The sequence below is a fragment of the Muscardinus avellanarius genome, assembly GCF_963383645.1.
Source record: "Muscardinus avellanarius genome assembly, chromosome: 2".
NCBI classification, from domain to species: domain Eukaryota; kingdom Metazoa; phylum Chordata; class Mammalia; order Rodentia; family Gliridae; genus Muscardinus; species Muscardinus avellanarius.
This window is the reverse complement of record NC_137787.1, coordinates 61,656,887-61,672,084: the sequence shown is the minus strand read 5'-3', so window position 1 is coordinate 61,672,084 and position 15,198 is coordinate 61,656,887.

Sequence of the window (15,198 nt, the reverse complement as noted above, 5' to 3'; positions counted from 1 at the left end):
TGAATTATTTCCTTCAGCCCCTATGGTCTTTTCTGAGCTCCCCCATCCTACCTTTTCCCCTGCTCTTGTTCCTGTCTCATCATGCTGGAAGGAAAAATCAAACTAGCTTTTGAGCTAGTGTGAAATGTCTCATAGTAGAAGTCTAGGAAATACTTAGACAAAGTCAGGAAAGTACCTTCATGCATCACACCACAAAATGATATCACAGTTGTGTGCTGTATTGTGTAGACTTTTTCTTTTCTTTTTTGGTCTGGGGATTGAACTTACGTGTGCTCTACTTCCAAGTTACACCCCAGCCCCATTTTATTTTTTGTTTTGAAACAGGGTCTAGCTAGTTTGCTGAGAGTCTTGCTACATTGCTGAGGCTGTTCTCCAACCTGTAATCCACCTGTCTCAGCCTCCCAAGTATAATCCCAAGTGGGATTATAGATGTGTGCCACCATGCCCAACCGTGGAGATGTTTTACTGGGGACCATGCTCATGGATTTTTTGCAAGCAGTCTGAAGCTTGGAGGGAATCTTCATCGTGTGTGTGTGTGTGTGTGTGTGTGTGTGTGTGTGTGTGTGTGTTACTGGGGATAGTACCCAGGGTCATTCTACCTCTGTGCTACATCCCCAGCCCTATTTTTTTATTATTATTTTTGAAACAGGGTCTCACTGAGTTGCAAGGGCCTCACTAAGTAGCTGAGGCTGTCCTTAATCCTCCTGTTTCAGCCTCCTAAATGCTGAGATTACAAACATGCACCACCATGCCCGGATACTCATATTTTTTTAAAGTTTGAATATTATCTGTCTATGCTATGTGGGGTGCATATGTGTGTTGTGGTTTTTATTTTGTTTTGGAGAGTGGAAATAGTGAAATAATAATGGAGCAATGTTGGCTTACTGCCCATAAAAGCCTTGATCTTTTTTTTATTTGGCTCACAATTACAGCAAACAAACAAAATTAAGTTTCTTGGTTCTAAGTACACCATATTTACAAAATGAATAGAGGCTTTCCTGAAAGTGAATAAATACTTGTTAAGCTATAGATATTAACTTCAACAGTAATATGTGTCAAAACAGTACTAGAATTTTATTATTATCTAAAAAAGTTTACTTAGGACATAGAGTTTAGATTAACACACTATAACTCAATGCAACTTATTTCAGTGGGATCAAGTTACTCTATACAGGGATGCTTAATTTAGAATAAACAGAAAAGCTTTGCTGTGTTTTCTCATAATCATGATGCAGACTGCTATTTTGAGTATTACCTTGAAACAACCTTGAAGGGGCCAATCTGAAGAAGCAGAAGGTCCATCCAAAGGAGGTCTAAGTACACACCACTGTCATTTCCTGGCCTGAACTATAAAATCCCAATAGATCCATTGGTCCAAATAGATGACTGAGTCAGAATAGTTTCACAGCTTTTCCTTCTTTTCTTTTCTTTTTTGTAATTTTCCCTTCTTTTCTTATTTTTACCCTTTTCTCATCTCTTTTTTTAAAAATCGCCATAAAATTATTATTTCAAAGTAAATAAAGCAGGGAGAATTGTGTAATGAGCCCTATAGACACATCACCCAACGTCTCAATTATTATTCATAGTTAGGCATTTCTCCCACCCTCACTTCCCTACTTCTATGGAATTATCTAAATGCTGGATGAAGGTGTTGTTTGGAGGTGTGGTGTCCATCTTCTGACCTTAGGAACCAAGCTTGAGGATTAAAACCAATGTGCCTAGGATGATGGGTTGGAAATAGGAGAGTCCAGGTTCTCAACAAGTCATTGAGCTGGGGAACTAGTATTGGAATTTGAATCTGAAAGTCTTCTTTTTCAATAAACCAGTTCTCAAGTTTCAAATTGAATGTACAAGATGAGTAGGCAGGGACAACCTGCAAATGCCCTACTTCCAGACTTGCAAGAGATTGTAAGTTTAGTTTACTTACAATCAACTTGTGGCCACAAAGAACATAACTGACATAGCAGAGCAGGCATATTAAAATAAATGTCTTTCGTGTTTCTCTTTAGCATTTAAAGTCCTGATTATATATACATGTGTGTGTGTGTGTGTGTGTGTTAGATCATGACTTTGAGTTTTCCATAAAACTGAATCTTATCTATCTACTCTAGTAGAGCTAACATGATGATTCTGATAGTACAAAGCACTGAATCATTGAAACTAACATCATATTTTAAATAAAATCAGTGTTTGACAGAAGTTTAGAAAGCACACAGCAACTTAAAAGTAGAGATGGAGACTTAAAAGTAGAGACAAACTTCTCTGTTAGTGATAGAAATTCGAATTGAAATATTTTCCAATAATTTTTCCCAACGCACATAACTGAGAGCTGACTTTGAGTGTTGGCAATAGAGGGAAATTTATCTCCTATTACATTACTCTGGACATTACATTCTTATTAAATAGGAGAATTGGAATTTTTGAATCTTTTCCTTTGCAACAGAACAGCTTCCAAGTTTCAGACTGAATCACAAGATTAGCAGACAGAATGATGAGGATTTAATTGAAAAAATATGGTCAGATGTTTGAAATCGTGTTAAGAAGCAACCATGAAACTGAAAAAGTGAAGGGCAGTTGGCCGATATGTCCTGTTCTTGCTCCTGCCTCTCCCACTTTACATTCCTAGACTGTTGTTTGGAAGCAAAGATTCATTGTTTTTTTGGTCAGTAGATTGCACCTTTGTGCCTGCAGACAGGTGATAATAGCACCGGTTCCAGGAAGACCTCGCTAACAACCCTTTTTTGTCTTGGGTGAGGAAGCCGAGGTTCACAAGTGGATGACATGGGCAGGCTTCCCACCCACTCCTGCTGGATCCCTCAGCTCACAGAGGCTTATTGTTCATGACTTTCACTTTGAACAGCTGCTGGCTATTGCTGGCTTCATTCACCATGAAGATAGTGATCATACCTCCCAGATATCAAATGATCCGCCCTATTATCAGACCATCTGCCTTGGAGTCTAACCAGGAAAGTCTAATCACCATATCTGTAGCACAATGCCTCCCAACTCCTTTGCTTACTTAGAGATTTTTTCCAAATCCTTTCATTGTTTTGGATATCTCTGTAGGTGGTAACCCATCCCCTTCTCCTATAACCCATCTCCTTCTCCACGTGTCTCCCGTAGAAATACTCTTTCCATTCTCTGCATAGAATGGACTTCAATTTAGTCTATATAAAAATTGTCAAAGTAAGCCAAGAGTCTAATGCCATAGGAAAAGCTATCTGATCGGAACTCCAAATGAATTAAATTTCCATTATTACAATAAATTTTAAAAGTTTAAACTTGCATAAAGTGAGGCATTCAAGCAGTTGAATATAATTTGTCTTAGGAAAGTTACCAAACAGAAGAAGGCAATGTGAGGGTCCAGCTTTGGAGACTAGAGAAGAGCCAAGAGCACTTTCAAAGCCCACCCAAGGGCAGCTGGCTTTCGGCAGCTGGGGGAGCAGGCAGTGGGCTCACCATTTATTCTGACACTGTGGCATGGATGCCAAAGGCAGAGAACATATTCAAATCTTTTACGGTACTTAATTCAGGTACACTGGAGGTACCCAGCATTCATTTGTGAATCTATTTTGATAGATAACTTTTACCTGGATCTGATGCATTTCCTATAACAGATCAATATATTTGCACTCATTTTCCTGGTCCATAGTTTAAAAATGTGCTTGAAATGCCACGAAGAATGTGTTTGTACTTCAGGATAATTTTTCAGGAAGGTAAAACTTTGATTTTTCTGATATACTTTTTAAATCCTGGTTTTGTAGCAAGAATATGAGAATAAAATCTGCGAGAGGACAGACAGTCCTTAGGGTGTAAGAAAATTGATAATGGCTTGAGACAGCTGAATAAATAACATATATTTATCTGGCTTTTGGAGCCTTACTCAAGCCTCTTTACAACTACCAGGTGTGTTATAGACACATTTTTCTATGAGGTAGTCAAACTGTAAACAGTGAATCCGGACTTATAATCATGTCTTTGAAGAAAGAAAGAAAATGGGAGAAGCACCATCATCATTTCCCAGATAGAATGTCCTTTGTCTTTGTCTCGGGAAGCACAGCCATGTGAGGGCAGATCTGGGGCTGTGCAGTGTCACATGGCGTGAGCTGTGATTTCCATCCATCCATCCATCCTCATTAGTAGGATCTATTTAGATCTGTCCTGAACATGTAACCATGGTGCTATGAGAGGACACTGTTCTCATGGCGCCCTGAGCAGAATTCCAATGATACTACCACACTGTGTTGGACACAGATTGGGTGGTGCTCAGAAAATGCCTGTTGGGTAAATAGAGCTTGTTTTGTTTTAGCAATATTTATGTTTCCTTTTTATGTTTATAAGTTCCTTAGAAATGGGCATGGTGGTACACACTTGCAATCCCAGTACTTGGGAGGCTGAGACAGGAGGATCTGGGTTCTAAGACAGCCTCAGCTACTTAGTGAGGCCCTCTGCAACTTGGTGAGACCCTGTTTCAAAATAAAGGATAAAAATTAGAGCTGGGGGTATAGCTTGGAGGTAGAATGCCCCTGGGTTTAATCCCCAGCACCATACACACATAAAAAAATTTCCTTAGGTCAAGGATTGCATCTTATGTTTACGACCTTTTAGTATGCAAGTGTACGAATCCATAAGTGATGGAGTGAGCAGATGAAGGGCCATGCTCCTGCTCACCACCAGGGCCCCACACTGTTGGCCTCCATGCCCGGGTCACCGCTTTGCCTAGTTGGCAGTGGAAATGGCCTCCCACTTTCTTTCCAGGTCTCATAGAGTTATGGTTAGAGTTGGAAAAGGACTGAGAGATTACTATGGCTAAATCCTTAATTTTAATTTTTTTTTTTTTTTTTTTTTTTTTTTTTTTTGCGGGTCTGGGATGGAACCCAGGGGCATTTGACCTCCGAGCTATACCCCCTGCCCTAGTTTTTATTCTTTATTTTGAATAAATGATAAAGTTAGCAAGATGGAGTGACTTACTAGTCTGGCAAAGCCAAGAAAGAATGTGAGTCTCCTTGAAAGTCATTTTTCTTCTTGAAGTATCTTAAAATTTAATCTAAAAATCTCTTTACCTCACTGCTACATATGTGTCCTCAAATAGGTGCTATAATCGGCTACTTCTCAAGAAAACACTTTTAGCAAGTTATTTCCCATATGACACATTTCAGAATATTAAATAAGAAGTTCTTGGTAGACTATATATGACAAGCCAAAGAGAGGTGTCATAAAAAGATAAGACTTTGTCAAAAGGGTTATCAAAAAAAAAATTGTAACATGACTCAAATTTTTCTCTGCCAATCTTCAAGGTAAAAAGATGTTGGAACTCTGAGGGGGTGGAGTGGGGCAGGGGAGGCTCAACAAACATCACCTCTTTTCCTCTTCTAGGTTCTGAACAAAATGAAAGGGGCAGATAGATCAAACATGTTACCTTCATTACTGAGCAAGGCCCAGTGATGTGTGGAAGTCAAGAGGACTGCCCTCCCCACTGGGGTTAAGACCCACAGCTGGGCTGAGGCAGGCCCCTGCGGGAGAACGAAGGGCTGGCCCCGCACTCTTCAGAGTAAGAAGAAGCCTCCTGCAGGACTTTCCATTTGAACACCACTGTCAACTGGGAAGAGCCATTCTCCACCATAAAAAGTCAGGAGGGAAGATGGGGAGGGGAGACGGATGAAGAGGGTTTCTCTGGAAGAGGATTGGTTAGAAGCCACCTTCACCCCAAACGTGGCTTTCCTGTGGCAAAGGCCATCTGCAGAGCTTTACCCTGTGCTTGTAGGACATGCAGGGTGCCAGGGTGCTGGGGACTGTGTGGTTCCTGCCTGGAGAAGAGAGCTTCCCTCCTAGGAAATCCTCATCCAACAGCAAAGGAGAGGTGGCTGGACTGGATGAGCCAGGGTTGGTGAGAGAGAGGGGGGCGAGGAAGAAGAAAGGGGGAGAGAGGGAAAGCGAGGGGGAGAGAGGGAGGGAGGAGAGGGGGAAAGATGGGCGGGGAAGCTTAGCTCCTGATCAACAGGGCTCCTAGAGGGGCTGTTAGGCTTCGGCAGGGAAAAGCTAGAGTTTTGCTGCAGAGCTTTGTGAGTCTTAGTTGATCAAGAAACTATCAGGTGAGAGGTCTCCAGAAAGTGTGTGTGAGTGTGTGTGTGTGTGAATTCATGAGATTATGCCATGTGAGGAAGAGGCAGCTTTAAATATCATGGGCTAGCTCAGGAAGAAAGAAGCCACCTTGTGAGAAGCCAGTTTCTTAAGAACTGTTCTCCCCCGTCCTCCTCATCTGGAACAAACCACATTAGTAAAATGAGGCAGAGTTGGAATAAGTAGGTGGAGGAAAAGAAGATCCCTTGCCTGGTTTTCTGGCTACAAAAGACCTCAGATGAGAAAAGGAAGAACTTTCAACTTTCAATCTAATTTCAAGAATTGAGAATTAACACAAGACTGGGTATTCTAACTGCATATGGATTGTTGAAGATGTAAACTGGCTGTAGGTTTTTTTTTTTTTTTATTACCTAACGCTGATAAAAATAAGGAATAGGAGCTGAGCATGGTGGCACACCCTTGTAATTCCGGCATTTGGGAGGCTGAAACAGGAAGATCGGGTTCGAGGACAGCCTCAGCTACTACTCAGTGAGGCCCTTTGCAACTCAGTGAGACCCTGTTTCAAAATAAAGGATAAGCCGGGCGTGGTGGCACACGCTTGTAATCCTCGTGCTTGGGAGGAGGAGACAGGAGGATTCAAAGCCAGCCGCTCTGGTTTAAGAGACCCTGTTTCAAAAACTATAAAACAGGTCTGGGAGTGTAGCCCGGAGGTAGAAGGGCTTCCAGGAACCCTAGTAACCACAGAAAAAAAAAAAAGGATAAAAAATTGGGCTGGGAATATAGTTCAGAGGTAGAATGCCCCTGGGTTCCATCCCCAGTATCGCAAAAAAAAAAAAAAAAAAAAAAAAAAAAGTCATAAGATGATAGAGGTTTTCATTTAGGGGAAGGGAAAAAAACTTTTTCCTATTGAATAATTTGAATAGAAACAGTGGGAATCAAAAGACAAGCTGCTTTCTCATTTGAATAGATTTTCTCTTCAAATTGAAAAGCCTATGGAAGCTGGGTGTGGTGGCACATAGCTGTTATCCCAATAGTTGGGAGTCTGATAAAGGAGGATTGCAGGTTCAAGGACAGCCTCAGCAACTAGCAAGATTCTCAGTAACCTAGCAAAACCCTGTTTCAAAACAAAAAGTATAAAAAGGGCTGAAGTGTAGCTCAGAGGTAGACTGCCTTTGGATTCAATCCCAGCACCTGCCCCACCTTACTGACCTCATTTTGTTGGCTTTTATTTCTCTAACTCACCAACATGTGATTGCTTCTGGTATATCTAAACCTATTAAGCATGTTGTCTAAACCAGCATTTGAGACATTAAGAACTGGACACTCCAACCAACCAAGGCCCAAGTTCCACTAGTGGCACTTGCCAAATTATTTCTAGTAGCATGTGTAGTTTTGGAGCTGCTCATCAGCAAGTTACAAACTCAAGAAGGAAAATGCTAAATGTATTACAGGCAGTAATGTTTTCCAGTTTACACCAAGGTGGTCTGGCCTCTTCTTCACAATGCAAAGCGCATCGCCACTAACCCTTGAATCCTGTCCAAAGCCAGACAGAGGACACCAAGTTGTGTTCCCGTCACCATCTTGCAGCACTCTCTGATTTTGATTGGAATAGTTTTCCTCTGTAGGACATTAATGATCCCAAGGCTGCTTTAAGAAGTTTCTTTTATGTGAGAAGTGATTGAAAACTGTCAATCACAAATCTGGCAATCCCTGCTCATGAGCTTAAAGACTGTTCTGATTACGATAATTACATTTTTATGAATATCCTACCTAGAGAGTAACAATTTTACCACGTCAGGCTATACCACACAAAGATGCAGCAATTTCATCTGCAATGAAAAATAGGGCCTAATAGCACAGTTATATTTATATGATAGTCAAACATCAAGATGCAACCTAAGTACCGTGACTAAAAGAATTCTGATCATTATTTAACCTTGAAATGATTGAGGTGAAGGCTTGCCAGCTTTCATGAATTAGCTTATTTCATGGCTTTTGCTATTTTGATTTTAAAGTTTCTATAATTAATATTCATTAACATTTGTATTTCACTCCAACCCCTATGATTTGGGGGAAAGGCAAAAACAATAGCAAAAAAAGATCAATAGATATAATTTATGATCAAAGAGATCATTGGGAAATTATTTTTTATTTATTTATTTTGCGGTAGTGAGGATGGAAGCCTGGGCCATTCTACCTCTGAGCTACACCCTCTATTTTTTATTCCTTTTATTTTTTTGAAACAGGGTCTCAGGCCGGGCGTGGTGGCGCACGCTTGTAATCCCCGCGCTTGGGAGGCTGAGACAGGAGGATCGCATGGGTTCGAAGCCAGCCTCAGCTACTTAGTGAGGCTCTCAGCAACTTAGTGAGACCCTGTTTCCAAATAAAAAAATATTTAAAAGGTCTAGGAGTATAGCCCGGAGGTAGAAAGCCTCTGGGTTCCACCCCCAGTACCACCAAAAAAAAAAAAAAAAAAAGAAAGAAAGAAACAGGGTCTCACTGATTTGCAAAGGGCCTCACTTAAGTAGCAATCCTCCTATCTCAGCTTCCCAAATGCTGGTATTACAAGTATGCCACCACCCCGGCTGAGATCATTGGGTAATTTTATTTTTAAGTTTTTATAATTATAAAAATTATAAAAGCACAATTATTTTTTGGGTACAACAATGCCATACCAACTATTTCTCTCCTCTAATCAGCTAAGCTTCTTCAACTATAATACAAATTATGGAAAACATATTTAGGTTTGGTGTTATACATACTTATTAATTTAACACCAAAACCTAATTGATCATTATAATGACTGGAACTATTGTAAGTGTGGTGTTCTGAGAACTAGCAACATCACACATCACCTAAAAGCCTGTTGAAAATGCGAATTCTCCAGATCTATTCAGTCAGCATCTCTAGAGGTAGGCAGAGGACCACAGGACGGTCCTGATGGGCCCTTCCAGTGATCCTCTGAGGTTTGCGAACACTGCAGTGCTCACTCCAGCATCTTGGAATGACGTCCCCTAGCTACAGCAAACAGTCTAGTGTGGAAGTTACTGCCCCCAAACACTGGGTGTTCCCTCTTTACTGCAGGGGGCATTATCTCTGGTGAGGAAGCCCAAATGAACACATCGTTTTGGCCAAGTCTCCGACACCAGATTCTTCGTGAGTGAATTTTTTCTTCTCTTTGAATCTCCCAAGGTCCCAGTACTCCCTAGGCCAGTTTCTTCAATTCCCAGTCATAATTATTGGTCCATCATCCCTGGTAGAAGGAATGTTTATGTCAAATGACTTGTACCACCCTGGATCCCTTCCGATCCTTCTCCTTTGTTACTGACCATGTTCTCAAAGTCATCTTGATCTGCTCCGAAGTTTTTACTATCCAGCACAGTCCTCTCTCTACTTCTTTTTGACAGCATTGTGGGTCACAGTTATTGACCAGAACTCATTAGAAAGTGGCACAGATAGAGGCCACACTTTGCAAGTGCACGCACATGAAAAGCAAAGCAAAACAAAATAAAAACAAAACTGCTGTGGATTATACACTCGGTCCCCAGGGCTGACGCCCACTGGCCAGGTCTGTGCAGCGCTGCTGCTATTTGTACTTCTGTGGCAGAGAGGGTGAGGCCACTTAGGGTGAGGAATATGTGTCTTCAGAGTTTGGTGATTGATATACATTTTTTTGTGTGTGGTAAAAAGCACATAACAAAATTTACTGTTCTAACACATTTTAAGTGTATAGATAGTAGCATTAAGCACATTCACATTGTTGTCTCCAAACTGTTTCATCTCGTGAAGCAGAAACTCTTTTTTAAACAAACAGCTCCCCTTCCCTCCTTACCCCCAGATCCTGGCAGTCACCATTTGGCTGGGTTTTTTTTTTTTTTTATGAACTTGATTTCTTTAGATAACTCATAAAAGTGAAATCATGTAGTATTTTGGACTAGTTTATTTTATGTAGCATAATGCCCTCAAGGCTTATCTGACACATAATTTTTAAGGTAAGTATTTAGTGACAAATAGCATCTTTATGAATCAGCACAGGGAGCAGTGTTAATTGATTTAAATATGTATACCAAAAAGTGAATATACCACCTTGGGGATTCATATTCTTCATATTTTTTCATATATTTTTTTCTCTATTTTACATTAAGGGCCAGTGCAAGAGAAAAATCCTTATAACAGTGGCTTTGAGGTCTGAATGTATATCATCATGACCCGAAGCTTGTTAAAAACACAAAATTTGCCGGGCGTGGTGGTGCACACCTGTAATCCCCATGCTTGGGAGGGGGAGACAGGAGGATCACGCAGGTTTGAAGCCAGCCTCGCTGGCTTAAGAGACCCTGTTTCCAAATAAAAAAAATGTAAAATAGGTCTGGGAGTGTAGCCCGGAGGTAGAAGGGTTCCATCCATAGTACCACCCCCCAAAAAAAAAAAAAAACACAAAATTCAATCAGCTGTGGTGGCACACATGTGTAATCTCAGTACTTGGGAGGCTGAGACACGAGGATCACAAGTTTGAAGTCAACCTGGACAACTTAGTGGGACACCGTCTCAAAATAAAAAGTTTAAGTAGGGCTAGAGGGGTAGCTCAGTGATAGAGTGCCCCCAAGTTCAATCCCTAGTTCCAAAAAACAAAAAACAAATCCCTGGTTGTAAGGATTTTTATTTTTGTGAGTGAGGCAGAGGTGCGGTCTGGAGTCTGCATTTCACAAACACCACAGGTGAGCCTTTTTTTTTTTTAAATTCTTTTCAGTACTGGGGATGGAACCCAGAATCGTTCTACCTATGAGCTACACCTCCCAGCCTTATTTTTTCTTCTTTATTTTGAAACAGTTGTGGAGCGCCTTACCCTGAGACTGGCCACAAACCTGGCATCCTCCTGTTTTAGTCTCCCAAGTACTGATATTATAAGCATGTACTACCATGCCTGTCTTACTTCAAGCTTCTTATTTTTATTTATTTATTTATTTTTGGTGGTACTGGGGATGGAACCCAGAGGCATTATACCTCTGAGCGACACCCCCAGTCCTAGTTTTTAGTCTTTTTATTTTATTTTATTTATTTATTTATTTTGCAGGTCTGGGGATGGAACCCAGAGGCATTTGACCTCCGATCTACACCTTCTGCCCTATTTTTTATTCTTTATTTTGAAACAGGGTCTCACTAAGTTGTGGAGGGCCTAAGTAGCTGAGGCTGTCCGCGAACCGCGATCCTCCTGTCTCAGCCTCCCGAATGCTGGGATTACAAGCATGCACCACCACGCCCCGCTGTCTTTTTATTTTTGAAAGTGTCTCACTGAGTTGCGAAGGGCCTAAGTGGCTGAGGCTGTCCGAGAACCGTGATCCTCCAGTCTCCGCCTCGCAAATGCTGGTATTACAAGCATGCACCACCAAGCCAGGCTTGCTTCAAGCCTTTAAAGAACATCTAGTGTATTCTTCCTAGTTCTAGAGTTATTGTGTATTTGCCTCAGTACCCCACACCCTGCCCCAAAGACCATAAGCAACCCGAAACACAAGCATGATATGGTGCTGCCCTTAGTATCTTCAGCTCAGCGCACTCGTTGTCTTCTAATTGAGGAGATGCTCAGTAATACTTGTCAAGTAAATGAGGACAGTAGGGTAAAAATGCAACGGGAAAAGTGTGACTGAAATGGTCAGATAGGGGTCTATCCTTGGCCGCCTTTTATTGACAAGACCTTGGTTGGATCACAGCATCTCTCAGTGCCCTTAGTCCTGCTTCCGTGACCTGGGGAATGAGTTTGTCTCCTGTGGAGGGCTGTTGTGGGGTACAAGTGAGGTAATGTGGGGAAATGCTTTGACACTGTGGAGGCACTTAATTCAGTTTTGTCGAATATGAACATGACTGTCTTTCTGCTCTAACCTCATTTCCCCTGTGAATAAGTGCTAAGCTGAAAGACTGCGGCACACAAGGTCTACTCCTGACTTTTACAGGAAAGCAAATCCTATTATTTGGTATCTAAAAGAGCCACATAGCTTTTCCAACTCCAAGGAGAATAAAAAAATAAATGTATTACTACAAATTTATTTTATGAATGGTAGAAATACCATACAAATAATGGACCACACAAAGGAAGGGAGATACCCAGGAGAGCAAATTAGCTATTCACATTTCAGTTTGACTCTGCCATGGAGACTTTTAGAAATCTGCAACTGCTCAATAAAATGACATCGGAATCCTAGTGGCTCCTCTGAGATCACCTTAAAAGGTAGCAGGTATTTGATAAGATGAGCTAAAGAGTACAGCTATATAATGTCCCTTTTAAAGCCTCAAGGCAGGGATTATGACCACCCCTAAACCATAAAGAACCAAAAGATTTAGATCATGGATAAGAAGCAATGCATCTTAGGTGGTAAGTGCTTCTGCAGAAGGAGTCAGTTCCTGGCCCTGTGAGAAAAACAAGAACAACGTAGGGAGTTTTCCATGAGGCTGCTATTTATTCATTTGAGCTATGTTTTATTGAAGATTAGGTCTTCCCTTATCTTGGCTTATTAAAATGTTCTTTTATGAAATGTCAGTACTTTTTAGTTTGAATTCTAGCTTCACTCAAGGCTTAAGGCAAATTTCTAATCCACATGAGTCTTGATTTCTTTATGTGTAAAGACTTATACATTAGCAATAAAATTTTCAGACCGCAGCTCAGATTGTAAATGATCAATAGTAAGTGGTGGTTATATTGAAAATAAGGACAATATGTAAGTGTTGTTGTTTTGGTAAGTAAATTAGGTAGAGTGCTTTGAAGGAATAAGATTATTATGTGTTCACTACTGTGTAACTTGTTTGTCCTTTTTCTCTGATGGCCCCATTTGGGACCCATGCGTGCTTTGCTCCATAGTGGATCTCTGAGGATCAAGCAGAAGGGGAATTTCCTTGATGTACACGGCTAACCCAGTGGCCCTGTGGTGGCAGAATGGGGCTATGCCTACTGGCTGAAATTTTTGTTTGGCCCAGAATTTAAACTCTCCCCTGGTTCTATGACTAATACTTATAACTTCCTATTGTATAATACATATCTTTCAGTTTCCATTGCTTAATAAATTGTAGTTTCGTAACCAGTGTTTGTTGATGATTTAAGTGAATCAATGTACAATGGTTCCATAAAACACTTGGGTCTTCTCCAACTATCTGCTGCAATATGACCCAGGAACTATCTAAAATAAATAGCATTCTGATGACTGATCTTTAATTTACTAAAAAAGACAGAAAGCAAGTCGGGCGTGGTGGCACACGCTTGTAATCCCAGTGCTTAGGAGTCCAGTGCTCGGGAGGTTGAGACAGGCGGATCACACAGGTTCGAGGCCAGCTTCAGCTACTTAGTGAGGCTCTCAGCAACTTAGTGAGACCTTGTTTTCAAATAAAATATAAAATAGGTCTGGGAGTATAGCCCGGAGGTAGAAAAGTCCCTGGGTTCCAGCCCCAGTACAAAAAAAAAAAAAAAAAAAAGACAGAAAGAAAAGGGTGGGAGTCCCTCATGACTAAAATGTATTTATGTTAAGGCCATGGTGGATGTTCTAGGTATTTTGGCAGGCATCTTCTTGGCCTAAATTTGAGGTTGATATCTAGTAATATCTATACTTGTTTCCCAAGCACCCAAAATGTCAAACATATTCCCCTAAATGAGTCACATTGTGGAGCCTGTGTGTGTGTGTGTGTGTGTGTGTGTGTGTGTGGGAACCCAGGGGCATTCTACATCTGAGCTACATCCCCAGACCTAATTTGTATTCTTTTTCTTTTTGAAACAGGGTCTCACTGAGTTGCAAAAGGCCTCACTAAGTAGCTGAGGCTTTCAGTGAACTGCGATCTTCCTGTCTCAGCCTCCCAAATGCTGGGACTACAAGTGTGTGCCACCACGCCCGGCTGAGCCTTTGTTTCTTACGCAATGTAGGCAGCTTATTGACCAAATTATTTTAGAATATTTCAGGTCACTTCGGGAATACAAAGGAGGCAAAGACTTGTGTCTTCTCATATCTGTCTGGCTTCTCATATCACTCAGGGAAGCTAATGGCTTAAGAAAATTTGTAAGACATTCACTTTGGTTGAGTTCTGCTTCTGATATTGGGAGGGCAATAAATGAAATATCAGGTTTTGTGAGGCCCAAAGCTACAGAAAATTTAACATCCCCTATTTAAAAAAACACAATATAGTAAGCTGGGTGCAGTGTTACATATCAATAATCCCAGTATTTGGGAGGCCAAGACAGGAGGATGGGAGATTCAAGACCAGCCTTGGCAACTAGTGAGATACTTTTCAAAATAAAAAATAAAATTGATGCAGTTCACAGGTAGAATGCCCCTGGGTTCAATCCCCAGTACTAACAATAAATAAATAAGTAAATAAATAACAAATAAAAAATTAGATTTAGCAGTCCTTAAGTAGAGAAACTACCTTTACAGGTAGGAGTCTCAAAGTTTGAGTTTGATTAGCTTCCTGAAAACACATCTCTGTATTTGAAGTGACATTTTAAGACAAAGGAATTTGTTCTATAATGTTGATTATAGGATATTCCTAAACACTTACAGTAAGAGGAACATGTGTGTGCTCACTGTAGTTCCAGCACTAAATGCCAAGTGTTCTGAGTGGAGGAAAGAGAGGCTATCAGAGTAACAGAGACATGGGGCCGCTCTAAATTGGTGACAAATGTATGTTCAGGAAGCCTCCGGTTAATTGGAATGTTTAGAGAACTGGAAATCTTTGAATTTACTTTTTTGAATTAGTCAAACCCAAAAGATACCAATTTGCCATCAATACTCTTTCTAAATATTTTTTTCCAGTTTTCCTGCAAGGTTTTTTTTTTTTTTTTTTTTTTTTTAAGAAAATCAATATAACTCACCCATTGAGAAGACAATAAAGGAAAAGGAATAAAGAATAAAGGAGCCAGGCGTGGTGGTGCACACTTGCAATCCCAGCATTCTGGAGGCTGAGACCAGAGGATTATGGTTCGCGGACAACCTCAGCTGCTTAGTGAGGCCCTCTGCAATTCAGTGAGACCGGGTTTCAAAATAAAGAATAAAAATTAGGGCAGGGGGTGTAGCTTCGAGGTTGAATGTCCCTGGGTTCCCATCCCCAGACCTGAAAAAAAGAGGAAAAAAAAAAGAATAAAGGAAA